Source organism: Dasypus novemcinctus, chromosome 15 (genome assembly GCF_030445035.2).
Source record: "Dasypus novemcinctus isolate mDasNov1 chromosome 15, mDasNov1.1.hap2, whole genome shotgun sequence".
In the NCBI taxonomy this organism is placed as follows: Eukaryota; Metazoa; Chordata; class Mammalia; order Cingulata; family Dasypodidae; genus Dasypus; species Dasypus novemcinctus.
Genome location: NC_080687.1, coordinates 3,315,891 through 3,333,697, shown reverse-complemented (window position 1 = coordinate 3,333,697; position 17,807 = coordinate 3,315,891).

Here is a 17,807-nt window from a genome sequence, read left to right as displayed (position 1 = left end):
AGCAGCCACCATGGCCACTTTCTCCACACCAATGCCACATTTTCTTCCATTACTAATCACAATAATTCATGGGTAGAATATCAGTAAGTCCACTCTGATCCATACTCTATTCCTCTATCCTGTGGACCTTGGAATTGTTGTGTCCACTCCACATCTATATCAAGAGGGGGCCTAGATTTCACGTGGATGCTCGATGCAATTCTCCTGCTTTCAGTTGTAGGCACTCTTGGCTCCCTGGAGTGGTGGTTGACCTTCTTCACCTCCATGTTAGCTGAGTGGAGTAAGTCCAATAAACCAGAGGGTAAGAGCTGCAAGTCTGCTGAGGTTCAGGGCCTGGCTATCACATGGTCAGTCCAGAGATTCAGGTACCCTGGGTATACATTAAAACTTATCACCAACTACAGTTCTGGTAAAAGTAACCGGAGAGGCTTGGACAGAGATCACATCTGAGTCCAGCTCCATCACACAGAAACACAAACTCCAAAGTAGGGCCAACTGACATGGCACTGAACTCCATCTGCCATGACCATAGAACCTGTGGGTCTCTGTAGCCCTCAGGAGAACCAATATCTGATGTTGTATCTACTTTATCTGTCTCTGGGACTCTGCAGAGGTGTGCATAAGGGCAACCCCTCTGATAACCTCCTGGCTCTTTTTGGAGACTCATAGCCATATAAACTCATTTGTCCTTTCCATTTCCCCCTTTTCTTCAGGTCAAAAAGCATTTTTAACTCCTGGTATTATATGTAGACTGAGATATTCTGCTGGTCCATGTTGACCCTTTTATTTGAGGTCATTTTCTAGTTCCATCATCAGGTGGTACTTGGTAGTAATCCCTCGGTGCCAGGGAGGTTCATCCCCGGAAGTCATGTCCCACGCTGGGGGGAAGGCAATGCATTTACATGCTGAGTTTGGCTTTGAGACTGGCCACATTTGAGCAACATGGAGGCTCTCAGGAGGTAACTTTTAGGCACCTTGTAGCTCTAGGCCTTGTTCTTATTTCAGGTGCACAGACTTACAAGCATAGTCATTAGTATCAAGGGTTCATTGTTGGACCTTCCTTTTTTTTTGGTCTTTGCCGTTGCACTTGGGGGATTGTTGTTGCTCCTTTAGGGACTGTGATAGAGCTCTACTGGCTATGAACTCAGCACTCCCTCAGTTGTTGTTCCCAATTGTAACCACTATGAAAATATCCAAACATTTTTATGTATCCTGGATATATGCCCTGGAGAACTCCCTGCCAACCATGTGTACCCTGTCAATAATATCCCACACCAGTATTCCTCCCCCGCCATTTGTGAACCTCTCTGTGATCCAAACTTCTTAAAAAATGAAGCCTAATATATTGCCAGGTTCCATTAACAGTAAAATGGAATATAGTGATGAGTTTAAAGGTTAGATATAGAATATACTTTTCTTTTCCAACTACATATCTGTGTGAGGCTAGAACGTCTTACCGCATGTCAACCAAAACAAAATATGAGAGATTTGTGGTGGCTCTAAAATAAGTCCACAAATTCTCCAAGATTCCTTTAGTGCCCAAAACAGCTGCAGGCCTCTTGGGGGTCACGGTTATGTATTACATCAGGAATCGGCCACATCTGGCTTTCCGAAATGAAGTTCAGCTGGAAAACAGCTACACACATCTGCTGGCATGTCAAATCATGTCTGCTTTCGGCTGCAGTGGCGGAGTTAAAGGGCTGCAACAGAATCTATATCACATATGACCAGCCAAGCTTAGAGTATTTGCAGTCTGGCCATTTACACAATAATTTACTGAGCCCTGAGTTATGCCAAGGTTCTTTGGTTTGTGCTGTTTCTGCCCATTTTTCCCAATGAAATTCCACAGGAGGATTTTTTTCCCCAAGGACCAGCAACTTTCCTCTTCATCTTCCTTCTACTCCCCCAAACACAACCACAGGTGGTGGTCGATGCCTGAAGGGAGCTGGATGAGATTTTGAGATTTTAATGTGTGTGGTTTTCCTGCCACTTCCACCCCTTGCCCTCTCCCCGTGCTCCAGCCGGTGTTCGTTTATTGCCTGAAGGGCTTGCAAAGGTAGCTGCTGGATTCCAAGCCCTAAACACCTGTCTCTGCAGAGAAAGAAGGATCCCCACCACCTGGGGAGGCCGGGAGGAAGAGAGGTCAGCCAGATCCAGGCCTGGCCTCAGCACTGTCCCCAGCCCAGATGGACAGGGAGCTCTGGGACACGCGGCCGTCACAACCACGGCCAGACCTGGCAGAGTCTAGGCCCAGCAGGGCGAAGAACTAGCGCCAGAGCCGGGCCCGCAGGTGGATGGCAGCAGCGAGGGTGGGCGCACCAGGGCATTGCGTGAGCGAGGAGGGCCAGGCGACCCTCCCAGCTCCGAGGAGCTCCAGTAGCGGGTGCAGGAAACCAAGAAGGACTGGATCAGAAACTAAGTAAATCCACACTTCCTGCCAAGGCCAGTTTCAGCCTGAGATCGGCCTCCCCGGGGGCACGACAGGCGGATGACCGGTCCTCAGTCCCTTAGGAGCCAATGAACAACTCCGGAGCCCTTCCCGTGCGCGGGCTAGCAGCATGGCTGTGGTCCATGTCCTTGGGAAGCTTGTCACCTATGGGGGTAAAACAAAATTAAAACAAATAATAGTGGGCTCGATATATGCAAAAACATAAAGCAAAGAGCCCTCAATGCTCCCACTACAATATACCCGAATAAAAGTAAAAAAAAGACCACAAATGCACTTAAAATGCTAGCTGAGTGCACACATACACACACACACGACTACAGATGGAGAGGTGAGTGTGTCCTGAAGCTGTTAGCCCCGATACCAGGAGCTCCCATAGCTGGTGGTTTAACTCTGCACTGGAGAAAAGCAGGTGTGGGGCCTTTTGAAGGTGAGGAGTTAGAACTAAAGCTCTGCTCATAAAGCTACACTCTCAGCGAAAGTGTAGGCCAATAAAACTCTACCATATGGGAGGTCCAGTGTTCGAACCCCGGGCCCCATGGCCCATGTGGTGAGCTGGCCCATGCACAGAGCTGCTGCGTGTAAGGAGTGCCATGCCATGTAGGGGTGTCCCATGCTCAAGGAGTGGGCCCCACAATGAGAGCCATCCCACGTGAAAAAAGCACAGCCTGCCCAGGAGTGGCGCCGCACACATGGAGAGCTGATGCAGCAAGATGATGCAACAAAAAGAGAGACACAGATTCCCAGTGCCACTGAGAATGCAAGCAGACACAGAAGAACACACAGTGATGGACAAGAGAGAGCAGACAACGAGGGAGGGGAGGGGAGAGAAATAAATAAAAATAAATCTTTAAAAAAAAGGGAGAGAAAGAATAAATGAATTTAGTTACTAATAATGTATCAATATTGGGTCAACAATTGTACCAAATGAACTACACTAACCCAAGAAATGAATTAAAGGAGAAACTGAGTACTTGGGGATATGGGAACTCTCTGTACTTTATGGGCAATTTTTCTATGAAGCTAAAAGTGCTTTAAAAATCAAGTTTATTTTTTAAAAAGAGAGAGAAAGGGGAAACTGGAGGATAAATCTGAAGAAATTATTCAGAATTTCTGGGTGAGAAAGATCCAGAAAGACAACAGAAGGAAAATATGAAATAATGGTTGAAAACTCTGAATAATAGGTAGAAATTTTCTGATGATAGTACTGGAAGAAAGTAAGATAAATAAAGGAGAAAAGGTAAAATTCAAACAGATAATTACTGAGAATTTGACAAATTATGAAAGACACTATTCTTCAGATTTGGTAATCATAAACCCCAAACAGGGATTTAAAAGAAATCCACACCTAAACACACAATGCAATTGCAAAGGCTCAAGAGAAATAGAAGACAAAGAAAACAGCAAAAGGAAAAAAAATGAAAGCATTTAAATGACAATTAGACCCATAGCATATTCATTAAACGGCAAAATAAGACCTACAAAGAGTTGGTGATAAAATAATTGTCAATTTAGGATTATATACCTGGCTACATTTATAAAATGAGAGAAAATTAAAACATGTTCAGAAAACTAAAAATTTAAAGTTTACCACTAACTGATCCTCACAAAAGGAATTTCTAAAGGTTGTTCTTCATAAGTAAGGAAAAAATGGGTCTAGAAGGAAAAACTGAAATGAAGAAATGGTAAGTGCGATGGTGTGAGAGTTTTATGGACTCCAGACAATCATGTCCTTAGAGCTAATCCATTCCTGTGGGTTTAGACCTATTGCAGGTGGGACATTTTGATTTGGTTACTACAGTAGGGCATGACCCAGGGTGGGTCTTAATCCTCTTGCTGGATGGAGTCTTTTATACATGGATGAATATGGAGAGAGACAAAGAGAGAAGCCCACGGAGGCACAGGGGACAGAACCACAAGAGCAGGCAGAAAGCCAGGGAAGCCGGAAGCTGGAAGCAACACAACCTGCAAGAGCAGAGAGAGACCAGCAGACACTGCCACGTGCTTACCACGTGAGGGAAGAGCCCAGGGGTGCCAGCAGCTGGTCTTTGGGGAGAAAGCATCACCCGATGATGCCTTGATTTGGACATTTTTCTTAACCTTGAAACTGTAAGCTTTCAACCTAATAAATCCCCAGGGTAAAAACTGAGTCAACAAGTAATGTCTAAGCTGAGTGTTTATATAGAACTAAAATAGGAAAAAAGTATGTAATAAAGACGGGGTATCAATCAAAGCTCAAGTTATCTAAAGTATTATTCAGGAGACGGGGAAATGTATTGAATACCTTTAGACCTTAAGTTGAGTATGCAATTTAAAATTTTAAGATTAATTACTGAGAGAATAAAATTTAAGAGCATTTCTTCGAAACAACAAAAGAGAAAAATATAACACTAAAAAAGATTCATTCCAAAATAAGTCAAGAAAGGCTAAAAACCAAGTACCATTGAAAATACACACACAAAGGTGACACCTTAATGCAAAATGCTAACAATAGGGAAAAATGTATGTGCGAGGGAGGACTTATGGGAACTCTGTACTTTCTGCATGATTTTTCTGTAAACCTACAACTCAACTCTTCTATTACACACCACATACACACACAAGACGATAAAATTATACATCTATCAGTAATCATGGTAAATGTAAGTGGACCAAATGCTAGGTTGAAAAGCAGAGAATGTCAAATGGGAGTGAGGAGATCCAACCATATATTACTTATAAGATAAAAAAACAAAATATGAGGATATAGAAACCTTCAAAATAAAAGAATGGAAGATGTAAATAAATAAAATCAGAAGTGAAATGGAGACATTATTACTGACACCCCAGAAATAAAAGAGATCATAAGAAGATACTATGAACTGTATGCCAACAAACTAGGCAATGTAGATGAGATGGAAAAATCCTAGGAACACAAAAACAGCTACACTGACCCTAGAAAACAGAGAAGACATCCACAAACCAATCACACTTAAAGAGACTGGAAACCGTCGTCACCTCTCCTTAGCTCCTCCTGGCTGGGACAGTTTCCCAGACTTTCCTGATTGTTATAGATCTTAGTTTTGAGAAGTGCCAGGCAGGAATTTTGTAGAAGGCCCCTGCATTGGGATTTGCCTGACATTCTTCTGGAGTTACGGGCTTTGGACAGGGAGCCCACTGAGTAAAGCGCCTTCTCATCACGTCCCGTCAGTCAAGGCTACGTGCCAGCAACACGGCCTCCCGCTGTGGTGGGGACCTGGATCTCCTGGCTGAGGCTGCATCAGCTGGGTTTCTCCCCTGAAATTTACGCCTTGATCCTACTTCCTACTACATTTTATTAGCTGGAACCAAGAGAACCCTGAACTGCCCAAAGAAGAGGCCCAGGATGTTGATTCTTACAAGTCTCAGTGGCTTGTTTTTCAAGACAACTCATTTTCCAAGATAGTCAAGGTAAAAGCATTTATGTAATTTCTGTAACTTTCATGTGTGTTAGTCAGCAAGATAGTTAAAAAATTTGTTTTTATCAAATCATGAGAAATATATTCCAATTACTGTTACTACTCATCTTATTTCAAATTATGAAAAATTTAGTAATTTCTATCTCTTACTAATAAAAAAATAATACCATGCTGCTGGACTGGTAGGTGAGCTTTTAGCAATTTATAACTTTTTCCTTTAATGAATTTAGAGAAAAAGTATAAATTTATTACTGAAAATATCATCATGTCCAGCAAAATTAATGGAGTTGTTTCTGGCTTTATATTATTTCATCATTTCAAAAGAATGGAAAGCAAAGTTTGATTTTTGGACATAATTCACTTGCTAAAGGAAGGCATGTGTGTTTTACCATACTCCTCACTTGATAAAAATCTTATTTTAGCTAACCATTGCATTGCGTTATTACAAATAACTATTGAGAAAAAAGACATTATCATTGTCTTGTTTTATTTATAGCTGATCATAAAATATATGAACTAGTTATATTAATTCTGCACCATCTTAATTTTGACTGCAGAAACCAGTAATCTGGCTTGCAAGATGTATTTTATAATTTATTTCTCAATATTTCAATAATATTGTCAAAATACATGTGAGGACAATTTTAAAATGAAGTCAGTCTCTTTCTCAAAGCAGTTACATCTGATATTGTTGCTTGATTTGACACTGAGAACTGGTTTTGGCAGCTAGATTTCATGGAAGATTTTTCCCATACACTGAATGAGCTAAATGTGCAGCTTGGAAGTATCAACAAATATATATAAAAATCATGAAAATCATTATTAGAGGGTAAAACTGGATAAAGGGTTCCCTCCCTCTTTCCCTCCCCCCTCCCTTTCCTTTCTTCCTTCTTTCTTTCTTCCTTTTTGCTTTTGAAAATTTTTATTTGAAAGAATCAGAGAAATGGAGGGATGTGGAATTTCGATAGGTTGGCTCTTCTTTTCTTTTTAATTAGAGAACTTGTTATGTTTACAGAAATATGTAGACATAGGGTTCCACATCTTCCCTTCCTCCCACATTTCCTATCATTAACATTTCGCATTTGTGTGGCACTCGTTACAATGGATGAAACTATTATTGTAATTATACTGTTAACTATTATATATATAATTATGCTATTATCATAAACCATAGTTTACATCAGGGCTCATTGTGTATGTTGTGCAGTTCTATGGCTTTTAAAAATTGTTTATTCTGGTACATATCTACAAACTAAAATGTCGCATTTTACCCACTTTCAAATATATAACTCAATGGTGTAAATTATACTCACAATGTTGTACAGCCATCAGAGCCACCCATTACCAAAACCCTATATTATTTCTTATAACTACATGTTAATCTACAATTACTTCAAAATAAAAAGTTTAATAAAAACATGATAAGAATAAAATATTTAATCAAACAGTATTGCCAAAGATGTACAGAAATGAACAAACTTAACTTTCCCAATTTTTTTCTGAGTATATTGGACTAAGCAAAGTGCCTCTAAGTAAAAGAGTAGCTAGTTTCCATTCCGATAGCCCTTAGTTCCACACTTTGGTATACTTTCCCAAAATTAAGAAAATAAATGATTCTAATAATGGGATAACCCTTTTGTTAGGTCATTTTGTTGGGGGATTAAGAGATTTCTAATTCTTTGCTTTCAATAAAATAAATTGAGTTGCCAGCTCATAAGTTATTAAAATATTTCTTATGATAGAGTCTTGCGTGAATTTTTTTGGCATTCAACTTAGGAATACAAAGAGTTGAGTAACATTGCTATAAAACATTCTTCCATTCCCATCTACTTAGTTATGAGAAAGAAGTTTCTCGGCAAAAAACTTTAACAATGAAAAATAAGATTATACTTAATGTTCTGTATTTTCTAGAACCTAATCTAGAAATAAGTAATATTTACCAATGGATGAAATAATTAATTGAACAAAAAGTACCATCATTTGTCCTGAGATAAATTTCCAATAAAACGTTACTTGTTATTCTTAACAATTATCAATGATTTTAATATATTTACATTGTTTTGATAGAAAGTTATAAAACACAAAAATTATTTTGAACAACAGTGTATTAATAAGAATTGTGACAACTACTTAATCTAAAAAAAATTTTTAACATTGAAACTGAATAATGATCAAAGGAAATATAAAAATTACCTTAAACTTCAGTCTATATACGTATTTTTCTTGCAGAAAGTGAGGGGTGTGATAAATTTTTTTAAATTCAAGCACAAAAATATATCATAAAATTCAGTGGAGGAAGAGGAATTGGACTGGAAATACTGGTTCAAATAGAAAGAAAAAGACATTAAAAAAAATCTCTATAAAGGCACTTAGAAATGTATTTTTAAATGGATGATGGTGGGTCCCAAATTTATACAGTATTTAGATTCATTGATTACATTTTTAAACACTGACTTACCAAAATATTTCAAAAAGTATATCAACGTTTACACTTACAACGAAAAATTTAGATGTTACCTTAAAATGTGTCAGTGTTAGCTAGTTTTTCAAAATTGTTTTTCGGGGCTATGCAAGCATCAGAGCTTGGGGGCCACGCAGCGCTGCGATCACCCCCTCCCAGCAGCTGGGAGCCCTCGCCCTCCCTCGTCACCTCACGCGGGTGGCTGACCCCAGCCATCCCTCTCTGTGCCTATACGCTTCCCCTTGAATGTCTTGGAAAATGAGTAGTCTTGAAAAACATCCCACTGAGACTCACAAGAATCAACCTCATGAGCCTCTTCTTTGGGCAGTTCAAGGGGTTTTTTTGGTTCCAGCTAATAAAATGTCCCAGGAAGTAGGATAAAGCATAAATTTACCTCAGCCGGCGATCCAGGTCCCCACCACTGCGGGAGGCCGTGTTGCTGGCACGGAGCCTTGACTGACGCGACGTGATGCGAAGGCGCTTTACCTCAGTGGGCTCCCTGTCCAAAGCCCGTAACTCCAGAAAAACGTCAGGCAAATCCCAACGGAGGGGCCTTCTACAAAATTCCTGCCTGGCACTCCTGAAAACTAAGGTCTTTAACAATCAGGAAAGTCTGGGAACTGTCCCAGCCAGGAGGCGCTAAGGAGAGGCGACGACTAGGAGACCCGTGGCTTCCTTGTGGAATCCTGGACAGAAAAGGGACACCGGGTTGACACGAAGGAAAGCCGAGTAAAATGTGAGTTTTAGTTAAGAATTACGTATCAATACTGACTCATTAATTGTGATGAACGTATGATACTAATGGAAGAGATTAAGAACAGGGGAAACTGGGTGTAGGGATGTGAGAATGATCTTAGCGATTTTTCTTTAAATCTAAACCTGTTCTAAAATTTCTAAATTATTTCTTTAAAGAAAAGGCCATATATCCTTCAATAGGTGAGTGGATAAACTGTGGTACCTCATACACGGAATATTATTCAGGAATAAAAAGAAATGGAGAGACCGAAAGCAGTCATACAATCTATGTTACAGTACAGCTTAAAAGCTTAAATTGAGCTCACAAATGATATTTTAGTTTCAACTGTGTAATCTCACTCCCCTAGTTTGTATTATAGCCTGTAGTTGTGCTTATTAATGAAAACTTACTAATGTCTTATTAATGAAAACGGTCTTTAGTCACAAAGCAAGTTTCCTGTTTCCCACTCCCTGGCAAGTTCCTATTTCTTGCTCCATCACAAGCTTCTGGTTTTTCTCCCCCCTTATCTAAAACCTAATAAAACATGCACCGATGGAGCAGCCTGAGACCGAGGGCACTCTGCAGGGCACAGTTAAAGCAGAGAAACAGTGGCCCTGAGCGCACGCCTTCCCCGCGCCCCCAGGCTGCAGGCGCCGGCCTCGGCAAGCCTGCCTCTCCTGCTCCAGTTCTAATGAAGACCCCTGCCTCCCTGCTCCGGCAGGCAGATTGCAGCCTTGCTCTCCCGCTCCCGCCGGCTTCCTAGGAAGCTGTTTCCCTTGTGTCATCAATCTTGGGGCAGACTTCAATTCCCTGTGCCAGCCCAGACTCAGGGAACCTGTGGGGCTCCCCTTCAGCGTGAGCTGTCAAGCCACAAAAAGACACAGAAGAAACTTGAATGCAGCAGCCAGTCTGAAAAGGCTGCACACTGAGTGATCCCCACTGGCTAGCACTGTGCCGTAGGGAAGCTAGAGAGACAGTAAAAAGAAGGCTGATTGCTGGGGTGTGGGGGTCCTGGGGGAGGGGGTGAAGAGACAAGCCAGGCCATTTGTAGGGCAGTGAAACGGTTCTGTGTGATTCTAGAATGGTGCAACAGACCTGCACAACACAAAGAGTGAATCCTAATGTAAACCATAGTCGTTAGTTAATAACGTACTAATTCTGACTCATCAACTGTGACATACGTGCCCCACTAATACAAGATGGTAATATCAGGGAAAATTGTGCAGGGGATGCAGAGGGGTTATATCAGAACTCTATGCTATCAGCACATTTTTTTCTGTAAATCTAAAATTGCCCCAAAAATGAAATTTTATATTTTTTTAAGAAAAGGGGGAAAAAGTCCTAGGGAAAATATCTTGACTAGCTAAGGTAAAAGTTTTGTTCCTTTTTTAGGGTATGTAAAAAAAGTTTTTGATTTTCAGCGTTTCTTGCAGGTACCCTCTTTGCTTTGTTCTCCTAGGATTCTCACTCCAGAGGGAAGCAACATTGATAATAGATAAGTGATAAAAAAAGCAAAGTCATTTTAAAAATTGTTATTATTCCCACCACGTTGTTCTATCTGATATGTAAATTCAGAACATCCCAACATGGGACCAAGATGCTATTTATCAGACCATGTTTCGCCCTTAACTGAAATATATAGAAGACAGAGAAACCAAGAAAATCCTAAGGATTTTTATTAATTACGAAGGAAACACTCCCCAAAATACGATTTTGACACCACTTGACGTGGCACCCTGAAGGTGTCCCAGCCCAGTCAAATACGCCATTTCAGATTTGGGATGGGTGAAGCGTATGTCTCTCATGTGAGAACTAGATATTAAAAATGCTGTGAGTTCCCAAGTGGATCAATTTAAGAAAATCAAAATGGCGGCCGAGGGTTCCTTAGGTCACCTTGCACAAGGACAGCCTGGGACACTGCCGGGGCCTTGTAGGCCTAGGAAGAGCCACGAGGGCAGTGAGGACAGGACCGAGATGGTCACGGTGGCCAGTGGTGGGACCACCGGCTTGCAGGGTTGAGGAGGCTGAAGAGGTGCCCAAGCTGGGGCAGGCCTCTGTGGGCTAGGATGTGTTCACGTGTCATGGGTGCTGTCTCGTGGGTGGAGACCCACACAATAAACACAGTATTGAGCTCCCACCCCGGGGAGTCCCGCTACGTTCTCACAGAGAGGGCAAGAATCTCTTGAGTACACAGGCAGTGCCTATAAAAGAAAGCAGACCAATATGCCAAGCCCTCAATATTAATGAGTGCAACTATGAACCTTATTCTTGTAAAACTGGAGCTTGGCTTAATAACAACTATTACCTAAGAGTTGCCTCTTGAAAACCTCCTTGTTGCTCAAATGTGGCTTCTCTCTAACCCAAACTCAGCAAATAAACACACTACCTTCCCCCCGGTGTGGGGTGAGCCTCCCTGGCATAGAGGAATTACTACCAAGCGCCAACTAGCGATGCATTTGGGAAAAGGGGGGAAACATCAAATACAAAAGAGATTTTACGGCTAAGAGATTTCAAAATAAGTCAGGAAGTCGTTCTAGAGGTTACGCTTATGCACCTCTCAGGCAGCTCTCACTAATTGTCACAGTAAACAAAGCCTCAACCAGGGGTGCTCCTGAGAGCCCTAGAGCCATCTGGACACTACAGGCAGGACAGACAACCGCTGTAAACCAGCACCCCACCAGCGGGCCTTACCTTGGAATATATGATAACCTATCTCCCAAGTGTAAGAGAGTTACTCATTTATAATTTCCCTACACACAATTTTCTACCCCTTTTATCTGAACCTATAATTAGCATTATATGCATTAAATGTATGTCCCAGAGACTTAAATCTTCATCTGTTCACCTGCCCATTGAGCCTTGAATCTCAGCAGAGTTGCAGCCAACACCTACCCCCAGTTTATCAGCCCCGCTCAGGACATCTAACAAAATGATAACGAAGGACAACCCCCATCCCCAAAAGCAAAGAGGATCTACAACTGCAAGCAAAACAGTCGCTTCCATCTGCCCCGTAAGAGCCAATCTCCTTCTCAGTCTAAAGCAGAGAGGCCATCACCACCCCAGAGTTCTCAAGACTGAGGAATGAACAGACACAAGGCAGGAGTGCAAGCATGGACCAAAGTAGACTTATTATTGTAGTAAGAGAAGAACGTGTAACACTGGAATAAAGACAGTGGTCACCAGAGGTTCTGCACGGAGGGGGAGGGAAGAATAGATGAGCATGGGGCACTTTAGGGCACTGGAATTAAGTATAAACCATGATGCAAACCATAGACCTTGATTAGTAGCAATGCTTCAATAGTAATTCATCAATTGTAACAAAGGTACCACACAGTTGTAAGATGTTATTAACGGGGGAAGATGTGAGGGGTGTATGGGAATCCCTAATACTTTCCAGGTAACTTTTCTGTCATCTAAAACCTCTTTGAAAATAAAGTTTGTTATATTGAAAAAAAAAAGGGAAACAGACTTGGCCCAGTGGTTAGGGCGTCCGCCTACCACATGGGAGGTCCGCGGTTCAAACCCCGAGCCTCCTTGACCCATGTGGAGCTGGCCCATGCGCAGTGCCGATGTGCGCAAGGAGTGCCATGCCACGCAGGGGTGTCCCCCGCGTAGGGGAGCCCCACGCGCAAGGAGTGCACCCTGTAAGGAGAGCCGCCCAGCGCGAAAGAAAGTGCAGCCTGCCCAGGAGTGGCGGCCACACACATGGAGAGCTGACACAACAAGATGACGCAACAAAAAAGAAACACAGATTCCCGGTGCCGCTGATAAGGATAGAAGCAGTCACAGAAGAATACACAGAGAATGGACACAAAGAGTGGACAATGGGGGGGAGAAAAATAAATAAATAAATAAATAAATAAATAAATCTTAAAAAAAAAAAAAGAGGTGTCATATGGAAACACGTGGAAAGGAAGGAAACTGAAAAGGACAACAAGAGCAAGAAGAAAGGGAAGCAAGACTGTTTTATGAGAGGGAGAGAAGGTGAGGAAGGTGTTGTTGTGTGCCGCTGGGGTGGACAAGTACTGGGAGCAGCAGCCTTTCCCAGAAGCCGTCTTCTCAGACATCTCCAACTAGATCTGCCCCTGGGCAAGCCTGTCTGGTTTCCCATTATGTCCCCCAAACCCAGCCCTGTTCCTGGCACAAGGGAGGGACTTAAAGAATGCTGGATGAGTAAACAAATGTAGTAATGAAGTTTAAACTGCAAGACACTCTTCGGGGAAATTTTTTTACCTCTCTGCCTGCATATCAATGCAAGATGTGAAAATATTTTACCACTCGCTCTTTTAATGGCACCATTTCCCAAAACATTTTAATTATATGAACTGTGTGTGCAATTACCTCCTTGAGCTTTCTGGACAGACTTTTTTTTTCTCCCCACTCTCCCACCATGGCCTTTTTGCATGCTGTCTGCTCTTCATGTCCATTTGCTGTGCGTTCTTCTGTGTCTATATTTATTTTATTTCCCCCCTCCGCTAGCGGCTTGCTTGCTGTCTGCTCTCTGTGTCCATTCGTTGTGCACTCTTCTGTGTTTTTGCTTGTCGCCCCTTTTTGTTGCATCACCTTGCTGAGTCGCTCTCTGCAGCGCCTGCAGGCCGGCGGTTCTCCACAGCACCCGGGGCCGGCAGCTCTCCCTGGTGTGCGGGCGAGCCTGCCTTAACAAGGAGGCCCCGGGATGCGAACCCAAGGCCTCCCATATGGTAGACGGGAGCCCGACTGATTGGGCCACAGCCGCTTCCCTGGACAGACATTTTTAACAGACGCGAAAAGCAGTTCAATGTGCGATGGGGGCTCTGTTTTCCAGGGTTTGGGGAAATCTCCTGCTCTTTAATCTGCATAGGAATCACTCTGCTAGTATTTATGGAAGAACCAAGGTCCAATTCGCTTTCTTCTTTTCTTGATTTTACAGCATGTCTGCTCACATGTCTTCTTTCCCAGGCCACTAGTTGGTTGTTTATCTTCACCTGGACCCTCCCTATCCACAGGTGGCATCTGTCCCACCAATGAGCAGCCCTGCGAGTAAAGACGAGAAACACGTCAAATAAATGAGTTTTGGTTGAATAAACAATGTAGTTATGAAGCAGGGCCATTCGACTCAGAACCATCTCCAGAAGAATCTTCTATATATTTTCAGCAGATGGTCAACCCTAGTGTTGTTAAACTATTAGACTGCTGGTTTGTTGACTTTATTCCCACAAGAGCACACACCCCTTGGCCATACTGAAGGCTCAGGCGTAAGCTGATGTGCCCAGTGCTGTTTGGGGCTGAACTGAGCCCTGCGCAGCAGAGCTATTGCCAGACACTGGGAATCCCCGGGGCCAGACGTACTGGGGCAGAATTGAGCAGAATTATTATTTTAACCCTCTGTAGCTCCCCCACCTCACTCCCTATTTCCCACTAATTCTTTCCATAGTTAGTTTCTCTGTTCTCATGTCCCAAATTATCCTTTGGCTGTTATGAAATTATAAACCGCATCAAGGAAAGCCTGTCTTGGAGAAGTCCCCAAGGGGCACATTATGAACTGCTAAAGCTCCCACAGAGCAGTGTAAAATGATGAACATCCTTTGCAAACATCCTCCTCCAATTGCACGTGCACTTGGGCCAGCCCGGCAATGGCTCACCGCTGGCCGTGGCCACAGGAGCAGAGCGAGGAACGAGGGCGCCCCCAGCCACTGAGCGTGGAGCCACGGAAGGACACGGCCATGGCACTGAGCGCCTCCTGCCACACCCCGACGTGGCCCACCGCTGTTCCACTCCAGTCCTACCCTCCTCCGCAGAAAGAAACCAAAACCAAGGCACATTTTAGACGGTGAGGACACAACCAAGCTCTTGGGGGCAGCTTCAGGCCCCTGCTGCCGCTCCTCTCCCTGCAGGCGCAGCTGCGGGTGCAAACATGCAGCTCGCTGCCCGGAGGCTCCTCGGCAGAAGCGCTGTGTGTCTAGACCGGGTACTGTCCACGGAGGAGGGAGCCACGCGGCGCCTTCCTTTTCCAGAAGCCAGGAGAGGGCCCTGTGGGTGTAGGACAGAAGCGAAGGCCGTGGCCTCGGCCGGTCACCCACGGGCACGGCGCGATCTTCCAGCAGAACCTCAGGGCGGCCACAGCGCTGTCCACCCCGCAGGCTGCCCACAGCCCGGCGCCTCCTGCGCAGCTGGGGTCCTGCACAGGCCGGGCCACGCCCTGCAGGCTGAGCCCGCGGGAGTCGCTGCTCACTTTGTGGGCACGGCCACGTTTCGGCCTGCTGGCGCCCCTCACGCCCGCTGCCCACCGGGCCTTTCCCCCGTGGCCGCCCCTTGGCTGGTCCTGGGGCTCCCTCCCCGCCCTCCTTGTACCCGACAAGCCGCTCGTGCCCTCAGACCAGGCCTCGGGCGCACGGGGTGGATCGAGGGCACGGCCTCTGGCCCTCCTGTCCCCCCGGGGTGGAGCGCACTTTCAGCTGTGGCTCCTCATAGCCATCCCTCTCCATCCAGAAGACGGGTCCTCCTCTGAGGGTTTCCAGCAGCAGAGGCGGCCTTCCCGCAGCGCACCGCTCGGCCTTGTCTATGGGAGCCTCGTCCCGCCACGCCGCAAACGCCAGGGGCATTCGATCCCACGGCCTGGGCCTGCCCCGGGGTTCCTCGAGGAACCATTGTAAGGAGACACGTGGAAAGGAAATCACCTGGAATTTCAGCTTCATAGAAATGGAAATGTAGCTTGGAAAGCGGGAAACAGTGCGGGTTCAAGGCCAAGCCCGTGGCTGGGTTGCCGGGGCCTCCTGGAGAGCAGGAGCCGCTGTCCTCTCCGCGTGTCTCGGCATTCCTGCTAGCTCACCACTTCTGCGTTTTCCTACCTTCTGCTCCTTCATCGTCGCAGCCTACGCGTGGGCCCACTGGCTCCGAATCTGTGTGTTTTCAGCTTCCAACGTGCTCTCCTCAGCCCACACTGATGCTCCCAGGTGAGATTCCCCAGGAGAAGCTACTGGGCAAGTTCAACAGCACTCTTGTTGAGGCCACAGCCAAAGTGTTCTTAGTCGCCAACAACAAAGATCAACATGGCTGGTTTAAGCAAAAAAGGAATTTACTGAAAGGACACTGGGGGAAGCGGATGTGGCTCAACGGATAGAGCGCCCGCCTACCACACGGGAGGTCCAGGGTTCAAACCCAGGGCCTCCTGACCCGTGTGGAGCTGGCCCACGCACAGTGCTGATGCACAAGGAGCACTGTGCCACGCAGGGGTGTCCCCCGCGTAGGGGAGCCCCACACACAAGGAGTGCACCCCGCAAGGAGAGCCGCCCTGTAAGGAGAGCTGCCCCACGTGAAGAGAGCGCAGCCTGCCCTGGAGAGGCGCCACACACATGGAGAGCTGATGCAGCAAGATGACACAATGAAAAGAGACATAGATTCCCAGTGCCGCAGACAAGAATGCAAGGAGACAAAGAAGAACACACAGTGAATGGACAGAGAGAGCAGACAATGGGGGAGGGGGAAAGGGGAGAGAAATAAATAAAAATAAATCTTTAAAAAAAAAAAAGGACACTGGATCAGAGGAAGGGTGAGAAAACAAGCTCAGAGAATAACTGAATAGGTTGAGAAGCCAGAGCAGAGCCAAGGTCACACCTCTGGCTTACCCGAGAAAGCCTTCTGCCGTCACCACTGAACACCAGAGCTGCAGCTGGAAGCCGACACCTGGGCCCTGGAGACGAGATGGCACTGCCATCCCTTGCCTCTGCCGGCCAGGGCAATTGGATATTGTGGCAACAGTTGCCACAAAGAGTTCCCCATCTCAGAGACCTCATATCCCCAACTCCTAATTCATGATCTAAGAAAGGTGCACTTGACCTGGCCAAAGCTAGGTCACCTGCTCTCCCCTAGCTACAAGGGGAGCTGGGTGGGAAAGAGCACACAGCTTTTGGGAATCCACCCATGGGAGTGGGCTCTGGTCCCCATCTCATCTCGAGCAGTGAGGAATTTCTCTAATAGAGTAAGAGGGTTGGAGGCTGACAGCCACGATGCCAAAGCACACACCCACGACACCCACCCCTGGGGGCTTGCATCGCTGGCTCACCCTGGACCCGTGAGTGCTGCTCAGCAGGGGCTGCAGGCAGGACCCACCCCACGACTGGCTGGTCCCAGATGATCTCATAACCAAAGAGTGCACGGATTTTTCTCGCATGTGCACTCTTCACTTGAAGCCACACAAGGCTCACTTACGTTCAAAGTATACATTCACATGCCTGTCTTCTTGGTTAGACTGTAAGCCTTTGAGGGCTTACCGTTACGCATTTTTGCAGTCTTATGCATTTTTATGTCCCCAGTGCTTGGGACACTGCCCAGCAGACAGCAGATCCTCCAGAAATATCTGTCCCACTGTGGCCCCGTTGACTTTGGCAAGCACCCAAGGGGCTAACGTCACCGGAGTTTACCTGATGTCATGGTGGGCTGGTAGGACCCCTGAACCACAAAGCAGAATGTTTGGGCGATGACTAACACTGACAAAGTTCAGGAAATGTCAAGATAATCTTACAGAACAGAGAGCAAAAGTGGAACAAGGAACAGAAAACTGCCTCTAACAATCTGGACAAAAATCCTGCTGGCAACAAGCAGCTCCCTGGCCTTTCTCTGAAATTTGCGGGACACGTGCAGGTTCCTCCATAAGGTACAAACCGAACTGGAATCCCAGGGAGGGGCCCAGACCGCAGGGCCTGGCCAGGAAACTCATGGTCAAAGTCTGAGCACCCCTTTCCTAAATGC